General features: G+C 37.3%; 1 protein-coding gene across 2 annotated transcripts in view; it reads right to left on the reverse strand.

The window, feature by feature from the left end:
- The window catches only part of TMC3 (transmembrane channel like 3), a 44926-nt gene extending 42055 nt beyond the window's left edge, over positions 1-2871 (reverse strand). For both annotated transcript variants that reach the window (XM_075045128.1, XM_075045125.1), the window contains exons 1-3: positions 2599-2871; positions 940-1165; positions 327-576 (exon numbers count right to left, since the gene is read on the reverse strand). The gene's annotated coding sequence lies outside the window, so the exon portion shown is untranslated. The remainder of the gene's footprint in view (positions 1-326; positions 577-939; positions 1166-2598) is intronic.
- Between the last annotated feature and the right edge of the window lie 8738 nt (positions 2872-11609).

Here is an 11609-nt window from a genome sequence, read left to right on the forward strand (position 1 = left end):
TTTAATTGGGTAACTGGTTTAAATGCCTAAAGAATTAAACTGAACTGACTCCAAGTTAGGAAGTTATTTAATTCAGCCTGTGCAATTTATATGTATAGACAGACCTTTAAATTTGTATTCTAATTCAAAGCACACAAAAGTGAGTGAGAAAACAGAACCACTGAAAATATTGTTATATGATCTAATTAGTTCTTGTAAGATGAGCGCTCATTTCTAAAGGGATAACACATCTACCAATAGGTAAGAAAAGATGACAAAAATAAATCTGGGAAAAAAAAAGAAAGAACAGAACATCAGTGAAAGTTAGTTCTTATAAAAAGTCTTACTTTTATCAGCAAAAGGATTTTCCTTTGAGGCTTCATTTCTATTATCACACAATGAATCTTCTGCCATCACAAACACAGATGTTCCCTCAAGTCTGCACAAATGCCAAAAGCTCTTTGTCTTAATATCCACTCTGGAAGGACTTCTCTGTTAATGAGGATGGATTAGCAATTTATTAAGTAATGTTCCTGCATCTGCTGCTGATCCTTAGCCTCTCCCTTCAATGTGATCCAAGTACTATACAAGATGAGCCTGGAGGAAGGTAAAGCATAAAATAAGCTTCTTGTAGGCAGAAGTCCAGTGTGGAAACAGGGCAAGGATAGTATACTGCATTTATTTGTAAAATAAATGTATATCTATGATGAATTTGATGCATCTAGGGATGATGAATAGGCTGGGGACCCCTTCATCTGCATCTGACGGTAGGCTAAAAGTGTAACCGTAATGCCAGAAGGAAACTAGAATTTGCCAGTCTGAATTAAATGCATTGGTAGTTAATTTCACCATTAGATGCAGTTTCCAGACTTGGAGGAAAAAAAAAAAACCCATCCACACCCCTCATTACGCATATAAGCATAAATGACCATAAAGAGCGGTATTTCTAGGAGAACTTACAGGACTTAGTATCTCCCTCTTTGCTGGAGGATGCTGGCAGTCAGCTCTTCTGGCCGTTTTTCCCGCAGAGAGAGCAGAAAGCTCCACCATGTGGCCAAGTTGCTTCCCTGTGTATTGCTTGCTAGCAGGTTTAACGGGTTCCTTTGGTAAATGTGTTTTATCTTTAATAAAATTTAGATCAGCTCTTGGGAAAGTAAGGAAAACATTGAAAGGAAGATGTTTTCAGCTGAACAAGAAAAAAGATAGGTAGTTTATTAGGACATATTCTGACCTGAATATTTCTTTTCAACTATCACAATTTCATTTGGAAGACTTGAAATGTTTTCCTTGGCCATTTGACTAGCAACTCTGCCACAATTACAGTTCTTGAACTAGTAACTGGTACAATTTGCGACTTCAGATGTATGATCCATTCAAATAACAATAACTTTGACTCATACAAATATTTTTTTTAACTATTCCCCCTTCCTGTTCTTTCCACTAACTTACTTGCAGTACACTTGTGACAAGACACTTCTAGCTGAAAAAGAACTTCAGATACAGTTGTGTATATCTAGTTTAATTGCACAGCATAAGGTGGCACTGGGAAGCTGAGATAAGCCCAAGAATACTAAAGTCACAGGAAATAGATGTGAAAGTCTAGAAACAATTAAATCCCCATTTGAAATCCAGACTAGCATTTAAAACTCAAAGACCATTCTTCAGACCTGTTAATAAGAAATAGCGAGCAATTAATTAGAAATAAAAAAGAGAACCTATGTAACATGCAGGATACTTGTATTATCCTTCTTTTTTCCTCTCTCAGATACATGGGCTGCATTACTTTTTCAGCTAAGGTTTTTTTTTTCTTTACTTTAATATCAGAATAATTAAGAATAGAATGTTTTTTATTTTATCCTTTTTGCTTAAGTCTTCAGTGAACTTTTTAAGCACTACTTCAGCTTAGCATAAATATTCAATGCCACATTAAATGCTTAATATCTGCAGATGACTAGAAATGAGTATTATTGTTATTAACATTTATCAACAGGAAAACTAAATGAGGGGAAGTTTATGCTCTGATTCAAAGCCTACTTGAAGGTTTTCAGTACCTTTTCCTATGGTTTCTAAGGGCTTTGAAAATGCTCTAGTGGAACTGAGGATTCCAGCCATAAAGACCTTGAAAATATAGTTTCTATAGGATGAGGACTCCACCTCCAATTAATTGCCCATCATGGAGCAGCTGAAAACGTGGCAATGCAATATAACTTCCTCCGAAGTCTGGTCCCACACCCTCTGACCTAGAAAAAATTCATACATTTACAGAAACAACATCTTCTGCTGAAAGGTGAAGCCCTCGTAAGTGATTAGATGTTTTTGATATAAAAGAGAGACATCTGATTCAAATGAGTAATGTATTTCCTAGAAATGTGACTCCATTGTCTAGCTGTCATAGAACAAATCTCTTCTCATAACAATGAATAGTAAAGTCAATATATTGTAAGTGCCAGATCATAAAACAAGCTTGGAGTGCAGACCACATGATATGTTGTGTTCATAGGAATTTTTGAAGACGGTAAATGAAACTTTTGGTGGGAAAAACAGTGACATTTCAACTGCCAGAGCGTTCTTCTGAAAACAACTTTCTCAGGCTATTAGTTTAACCCACTGTTTACTTACTATGGAAAGTCTCCTTGAAATAAAATTAAGGTGGTGATGCATCCAATACTGAGTGCTCTGCTCCTCCTGCACACCCAAAGCAGACAGATTCTGTAAAATATAAATTTTTAAGTACTAGCTCCAGACATTTAAGCTGTTCTGTTTAAGAACAAGGAACTAATCTGATTTTGTTGTAACCTGATTTGGAATTTGTAACATGACCTAATATGAAGAAACCAGATCAATGAGATTAGGAACCTGCACTTCTCTGAGGAAAAAAAGCCAACAGAATAGATCCACAGACATACACAGAGACAAAACAACTGGAATCTGACATGAATGTAGCTAAACCAGATTCTATCATTTGAGATGACATACACTAATTTCCTGGAACATTTAACATTAATGTTATTTGATATAGATCAATTAGGAATCAAGAATACTTGAAAGGGAAGTGTTCAAGTCATGGGATCGCAAATCTCCATTTCAGAAGGTGAAAATTCTCGTGCACCCATTCCTGATGGTAATTCTTACTCTGGCCAGCGCAGCATCTAGCAGGAATTTCTGTAATGGAAAGAAAAGGCATAAAAGCAATGCCTAAAGCATTGTCTCTTGATTAGGGGAAGTGTTCGCAAGATACAATTTTATAAAAGTGGGAAATGTAGCAATGCACCAGCTACCAGACAACAACAGGAAGAATTGGAGGGGAACAGGTTGCATAAGACCTGATGCTGGAGCTCAGTTATTCAGGATGCTATGACTCATACCATATCCAAACCAATCTGAAAGAAATTTCTGTGTGAGACTGGTATGATAAACAGCTCGTTGTCATCTCTAAATGTGCCACAAAGTCCAGATCTCAGAATATCTAAAAGATCAATTAGCAATAAGTTTTACTGATAGTTCATGAACTGTCCATGTTTCAGCTAATAATATGAGTGACATATGACGAAGAATTATCAGGTTAGGACAAATTCTTGAGAGATTCCTAGGGCCAGAAATTACAGAGGAAACGTTGAGAGGTCTGAAGTTTTTCTTTTAGTAACAAACATCTTTCAAAACCTGGATAGCCACTTTTGGTAATTACACTTTGATTTAGCTCTCACATCTCATATCCAGTTGACAACTGCTTAATCAATTTATGTTGCTTCTTTACCCAAACATAGGTGGTTCAGCTGTTTAATCCTTTTCATTGCAAGATCATCTGTTGGGGATAATAGTCTCTGAGCATTTATATGAGTGCTACAATAAACTGCAATTCCCTGATTTAACAGCAAAAAAAAAAACCAACCAATTCTTATCCTTTTCTGCATATGTATTTCTGAAGCACAGTTCACAAAGCTACCTTCAGTGGTGGACCAAAGCCAGAGGAACCTTAGGAGGAAGCAGAGGCCACAGCCTCTCCAACCACTCAGCTCTTCACAAAGCTTTGGACATGAACTTCTCATGGCAGCCTTTTGCCACAGCCTCCCAAAATGGTGCACAGATAATCTTGGTTTTCAGTTCAGCAATTTACCCATGATAAACTAGGTTTATATTTAGAACAAAGGCACAAGCCATCACCAAGAAACCATTTCCACACTGCCCACCGTATCAAGGAAACCGGGTCACTAGGAGACAAACCTGAGGACTGGAGCCCTCCTGTTGGCCAGTGGATGGTTGCACATGGCCAGCTCACATGGGGAGCGGATGGTGGTGGTAGGCCAGCTCGCTAGAGATCTCCAGGAAGTTCCCCATAGGAATTCAAAGAAAAATGATGTTCAACATTATGAACATATTTCTACCTGGCTGGGTTAACAGCTCTGACTACCTTTCTGACCTGAATTGCCAATGAAGCACTAGAAGCAGAAAGGAAAGCTTTGACTGGAATACATAACGGTACGTGCTGTGGGAAAAGGCTGACTGCTGGCAGCAGTATGGCAGCAGGACACCGGGATAAGCATCGTCAAAAGGCATTAAGAGTCCTTAGAGAAGAATTAGTGAACTGAATGGCCTGTACTTCCATCACTTGATCCTGTCAGGACAAGTCTGTTTCTGAAGGAAGCTTGCTTGGTCTCTGTATGAATCTACAAAACCCCCAGGAAAATGATTGCTATTTCTAGTGAAGTGAGCATCCTTTGTTTCACTGATTCGCAGAGCAAAGAACAGGCAAGAAGATATAGTGAGGAAGACACTAAAGCAGTTATGAAAAGAAAGAAAATAACTGTCCCCAAGTCAAATTTGGCTGGTTGAGTTGGCAGGATGGGAACAGTAAGGGTGTAATCAGAGAGAACAGGAAAACAGAAGGCATCTAAGTTGACAGAAGGAGGAAATAGAAATGGACTGTTCAGCCTTTCAGTACTGCTGTCGAACACAGCTAACCCTTCCAAGGCTCCTTTGGGAAGTCAACAGCAGCTCTGATGATTGCTGGGCCATAACACGGTAGACTTAGCTTCAGCATGAAAGGGACCTTCAGCTGCTCCGCAGCCAGTGCCCCAAACTCTGCATACTTACTAAGTAAGTCTGTGGTGACTGGGGCAGGGCAGGGGGGAACAGGATTTAAATGTAAAGGAGAAATTGTCTACCACTATCTACAGCCACTATTGACATATGCCATAGGACTCTGCTCACTCTGACCCAGTAAAAATTCACTGGGACAAGGACGTAAAGCTTAGAGTTTAGACTTTACCAGCAAGAAGACTATGTGCTGCTTACTACCCGCGTGTCCCTCCATGGCTCTGTGGCCGTGAACATGCACAGACTCCCCACGAGATGGCTGCAGAGACTGCGGCATTAGAGCTCGAGGTGTGGGATCTCAGTCAAAGGGCTCAGAGTACTTAAAATCCACATAGGGGCTTCAAAAAGTTGCTTCTTTCAAAAATGCAAATACTTGTGAGATTTGTCAAAACCTCATTAAAAAGGATGAACAAAAATAAACAATTCCTCCTTTATGAGTTTTTTTTTTCCTTCATGTTTTTAATTTTATTTTTCTCGTTCCATTTTTGGTTATATGCTGCACATGATTCAAATCATCAGCATCAAATTATCTTTTCTTTCTGCTTTTTTGAAATAAATTGGGGGGCAGGGGGAGAAGAACTTTTGAAGCCACTACATTTCTGTCTTCTGCAATTAGGCTTTTTGTGTTGATTACACTGATTGTCAAACCTTTCATCTTTCCTGTGTTTGGCTGTCATTCAGCTGTTTTTATTACTGTTCATGGTGCCTGGTCACTATACCACCTATCCCTTTTCATTTTGTATTTTTTGATAATTGGCCATTCCATGCCCTAGCTTGACAACACTGGCTGTAGGTCTTAAGCTCTAATTAAGCCAAGGAACAGATGCATAAATCTAAACATAAGCTTGGCCAGTCACCTAGCCCTGGAAACCTTGCCCTGACAAAGAAGATCACCACCACCTAAACAGAAATCTAAGCCAAGGACTCCTACTCATTCTGTCTTACTGTGAACTGCTGCAATTCAAACTTTACCTCATTCTACCTGAAACAGTTTTAGCATGGGTAATGCAAAAACTTTAGTCCAGGGAGATCTATATGCCCTTACCCTAATTGTAATTTTCTGCGGTCTGGACATAACATTGATTTTAGCCTGGGAACCTCTTCTGTAACAGATATTAAATGTCAACACAGCCCAGGAACCCTTTTTTTGCCTGTATCTAATTACAACCTTAGTTTGGAAAGTCCCACAGAGAAAACTTGCAGAAGACTTCTCCACAATGCATCTCTATCCCTCTCTTGGTTGAAATCTAGCTCTTGCCAGGTTTCTTTGCCATTCAGAATTCTTACACTTATTCAATTCCATTTGATATGCCTATATTGGAGCAAACGTTTGGCTAAACAGTAAACCAAAGCCTACCTATTTCCACCCAGTCAGGCTTTAGGCATGATTACTTATAGGTTTACATCCCCTTCTTACCATGCATCCATTTTTCAGACTGATTATTCTAAAGTTTAGTCAAAGTATTGATGCCAGCCTCAGCCACAACCTTAGCATGGAAGCCAGCTACTGTTGCTGGCTTTGATTTTCACCTAGGTCTAAGGAGAAACCCTATTGTTATCCTTTAAATGTGCCCAACCATCAGCCAAAGAAAGCTACCTTTACACGCATACTTAGTACCTTCGTTTTTTTTATATCCCTCTTCCTGCCCCAGCAGTGAACAAAATGAATCAGTGTCAGACTTCCATGGACCTCGTTCATCAGAAAAAAAAAAACCAAAACAAACAACAACCCACCCTGATCCAACTTTCCAATATGAATCAAACCTCATGGCCTCATCTAAACCCAGTCCCTTAATTTTCATGATTACAGTGTATGCAAAGTAATGTGAGTCACACAGATATCCATTTGGATAAGGCCATAAAGACTTTGTTCTCTAAGCCCTGAATGTGCACATTTAACCTTCTGAAATCAATTTATACAGCCATTACTAGCTGTTGTTTCATGCTTGTGGATTTGAGGCTTGGCTCTTATTGAAGAGTTGATTGATTAATTTCAGCATTGCAGAAACCTCATTTAGCTAGGGGGACATTTCTGGGGTTTAATTTTCTAACTGAAAACCAACCATAAGAGTACATTAAAATGATCTAATTTTGAAACTCTAAACCTTTTCATGAGAATTTGCATTTGGGCATATTTCTCATTTGTTTTTTAAAAATAATTCCAGTCATTGTGTCACTGAAATTAGACACGTGTATAACTTTTTCCCTATTTCTTATCATAGACTCTGAAGGTGATTCTCTTGTAGCCTGCTTGTAATTTACAACCTCTAAAAAATGCGAGAATTAAGAGAGTTAAGACACCCCAAAATAAGGTCCAGAACATACCATATATAGGTTGAAGTCCTAGAACTGTGCATAAATATGTAAGAGAGAAGTGCTAAACCAGGCAAAACTATTTATTTTAGAAATATCTCGTTACTAAAGCAGAAAGGACAGTCAATCACTTTGTTTCTGTTTCCCTGGGAAACTGTTCCGTTAATGGAATTTCCCACCAAGAAAAATTAATACTTTATTAATATTTTATTTGAAATTAAACCATATTATGATCATTTGAAGAAAGTAATATAATTGCAATTTAATTTCTTTTCCATTTTCCTTTCTAATTTAATTCAATATGTGATAAAGAATGTGAAAATGGGAGGGGGCATCTTTTTTATATCTACACTTCATAGTTGTGAGAAAAGAGTGGGTAGTAGTAAATATTTGGGGAAACTTTAAATCTTCAAAAAACAACATGAAAACATGGAACGCTTTCATGTACAATTCATAAACCAGCCTTTGAGGTGAAATAAAGCACACTGCAATATTCTAAGATTTTTAAAAGAAGTGATTACTTTTATCCAGGCTTGGAAACAAAGAAAGTTGCAAAAGAAAGATTCCTCAATGAACACACACAGATGAAGAAATTGTATCATCAGATGAGGTACGAGAAGAGAGTTACTTTCCCTGCTCAACAAATTACTATTTCCCCCCTTTCACAGAAGTCCTGTAATGGCTCACTGCAGATGTTAAAAAATCCTGGTAAGAAACACTTTTACAATACATATCAATTAATACATAACAAGCATTGTCAATCAGAGGTGAACTCTAATTTTTTGAATGTTTTACATTCTGAAGTAGGATTAAAATTAATCCAACAAAATTTGGAAAAAAAAAGTTAGTGTTAAATTATTATTAAACTATATTCTGAATATAAACATTACCTTCATATCCATTTGTTTTATATTATAATCTATCCTGCATGTATTTCATTTTTCTATAAGTGATACATACAAATGAATATATAAGTATGTCTTATAAAATTATGGCAACAAATGGAACATTAAAATTACTATGAAATTATATATGTTCAGACCACTTACATCTGCTGTCTGACAAGACCATATCAGATATATTCGGTAGACTATCAAGTGCTGTAAGCTTTTTAATTGTGCAGCAAAACAAGTGACACAAAGAACAGTACACTTTAAATGGTTTTATGATATCTAATATTGAAGTTTTTGTTGATCCCACCTACTCCTCTCCAGTCCCCGTTTGCTTTTTTTACTCTGCTGATTCAACAGTTAATCAATACCATACAGTTTTTCTCAGTTGAGAGGCTCACCTTTTCTTTACTTCAAATGCCCTTCTGTATGGTCTTATGATTCTGCGCGTTTAAACAACCTCAACGCATGTTTGACTTGTTCTCACCTTTCAGGAGGCACAAAAATGCTGAAGAACTCTTACAGATGCCTATGAAAAACATTCCACACAGAAAGGTCACTTCATGTCCGGCAGAGACAGACTTATTTGTCCATCCATAGCCCTGAGGCTATAGACAAAATACTGAGATCTCTTGGGAGAAGCCTAGTTGCTTAAAAGAAAGCTAAGCAGTGAACAAAAGACACAACAGTTTGACTGGAAACAAATCTTGTCTAACTGGGAAAATGTACCCATTGAGAGTAATTTCTTTGCAGCATAGAAACCTAAACTAACATCGAGACAACAAGCTGTCTCAGGAATCCCAATCTTGGGGCAATTCTGGTAGGGTAGCTGTGTTGCGGGTGAGGAGTATGTGATATGCTCTACAGCAATTATCTCCTATTAATATTGTTTAAGAAACCAACATCTAGCTCTTCCTCTTACATGGACAGACGTGCCTTAGAGGTGGCCAACTCATTCTTATTTGATCCAAGAAATATCTGTATATGAAAGACAAGCACAGTCCATCCCCTATTTGGCTAATTAAGCAGAAAACCAGTATTAGCAGCTTTAAGAAAATCCAAGACAAACTTAAGCATCTGGTATTTTCCACTCATCTCTTAACTTGGCCTTTCTTGGCATATGAGCTGTCTTTTGGCTGAATTCCACTACAAGCAGAGAGCTTGCATTATAGGAGAAGTCAAGAAGAGTCCTCACTTTCCCACCATCCATCCTCACTCTTTTCCAAAAAAACAGTGATAAGGCCAAAGTAATCTCTTTGGGCATCCCAGGCATAGACGGATATGATTCTTTTCTAAAAAATTTGTAGTAAATACAGTTGCAATATTTTTGACATATTTTCCCTACACATCAAATTACATGGAGATTCTTGATAGCCCTTTTGGCAACTGCTTTTCTTGGTGCCTCATCTGCTACAAAAGGCTGTTTTCCTTGTCAATCCTAGTTGTGTTTGTGAAAAAAAATAGCCAAGACAAGATTGCCAACAAATCAGCAAGAGAAGAAAAAAGCTTATAACTCTTTTCCTCCTCAAATATTTTCACCTGTCTACATTCTGTAAAAACTATATATTCCCACATTAACCAGGGGTTGTAATCATTACTGAAAGAGGAAAATTTCATGTTACTAATCTTCAAAATGATGGTGCTTGAAAAACATTCAGTCTTAACTGGGTTTATTTGACTTCACTTTATCAAGAACACAAGTTTGCAATAGCTGGTGCCCAAAATGTTTAAAACCTCTTTCTTGCACATGATGAATACAGGTCTTGAACACATTCCCTCTAAACAGTTCCAGCTTCGGTTCAAGCAAGACTACAGTGAAATGTAGTTTGGGGTCTCATGTATAACACCAGAAAAAGAAATCACAGCAATATAAATTACAATTTGATCTCCAACATAAACAGTTTAATAGGCTGTGATTTAGCAAAGCATTTAAGCAAATGTTTAAATCCCATTGATTTAAGTGGGATTTAAGTACATATTAAGTACTTAGTTGAATTGGGGCCATACTGTGAAGGGATTCTTAGAACAAGGAAAGCACAGTAGGCTTTGGGGATCTTTATTTACAGCTCAGATGTTTAACTTAACAAATTTGGCTTAGGAACCTGTATAATGCAAAAGGAGCCAAGGACAGACTGCAAGACCATTTGGCTACCCAGGGTCACTTCAGGATAATGCAACATACCAATATGGGATGAATTTAGTTTCTAAAATACTTTTATCTTGTAATTTACCACACGTAATTTATAATTAAGGTAGTTCCCCTTAATGCGTCATTCAGCACTTCATTGTACATACAGATTTCTGATGCTGCCAAATTTCTTGCGCTCTCATTTATTCCTCTTCCATTCTTCCCTCCCACTTTTAACCCCACCCTTCTGGTTACAGGGTGAGGAGGAGGCATATGACATTTGTTGTTTGTCAGTCACTCTCACTGCATAACTAGAAACATAAAAAGCTTAGAGCAACAAGTGCATCATTCTGGAAGGGGAAGACGTGGGCCTTCAAGAGGGCATCAAACCAGGCATTTCATCTCAGTTAAGGGAGTTCTGTTAAAATTATCCTATATTTTCTCTCATAGGTGTCCCAGAGTGATACCAAAACTATGTTTAGTCTATATGTACTTTCCTAAATATTGTAGCTGTCACAAAATATTATATTGCCTATAGGATGACTTTTAATTACTTCCTTATCTTTTCTTCTTGACCCCAGATATTATATAAGTTATCTAACTCTACTAACACTATTGCAGATGGTTGAAATATTTCTATTTATCTTGCAGCGTAGGAGGTAGCTTTTGGGGACATTAATAATTCTTGTTGTCAGTTTTTCTTTTTGAGAATAAGCCTATTTCTGGGGAGGTCTGGGAAGCTTGGTTTTCTTGGCCTAATAATAGCCCAACAGGAAACAGAACATTATATATCACGTCCAAGTACTGCCATTTGTAGTGAAAATAAGACTCAGGGTTTTATGAAATCACCTAATCGTATTTTAAAATAGATTACTTTTGAGACAAGTTCTTATTTAGCAGTATGCTCTGAGACTTATTAGAAGCCTTTTTCTTGGTACTATCTTCATGGCAAGTCCAAATTAAACCATGACCAAATTTTAGACATCTAAAAAACCATCCCCTTAATTTCATTTCTCAGGCTTATTTCTAATAAACATTTAGTAGGTAATCCTGTAGAAATCAATAATATCCATAATTCCATAAATAAATAATAAGGATTATTTTCTGTTAGATATGAAAGACAAGCAATGTTTTTCAGGCATTTAATTTGGCGTGGGCAAAGGATTCTAACAAAACTAATCCCTGGTTTATAGAAAACATTTTCA

Source organism: Buteo buteo, chromosome 13 (genome assembly GCF_964188355.1).
Source record: "Buteo buteo chromosome 13, bButBut1.hap1.1, whole genome shotgun sequence".
NCBI classification, from domain to species: Eukaryota; Metazoa; Chordata; class Aves; order Accipitriformes; family Accipitridae; genus Buteo; species Buteo buteo.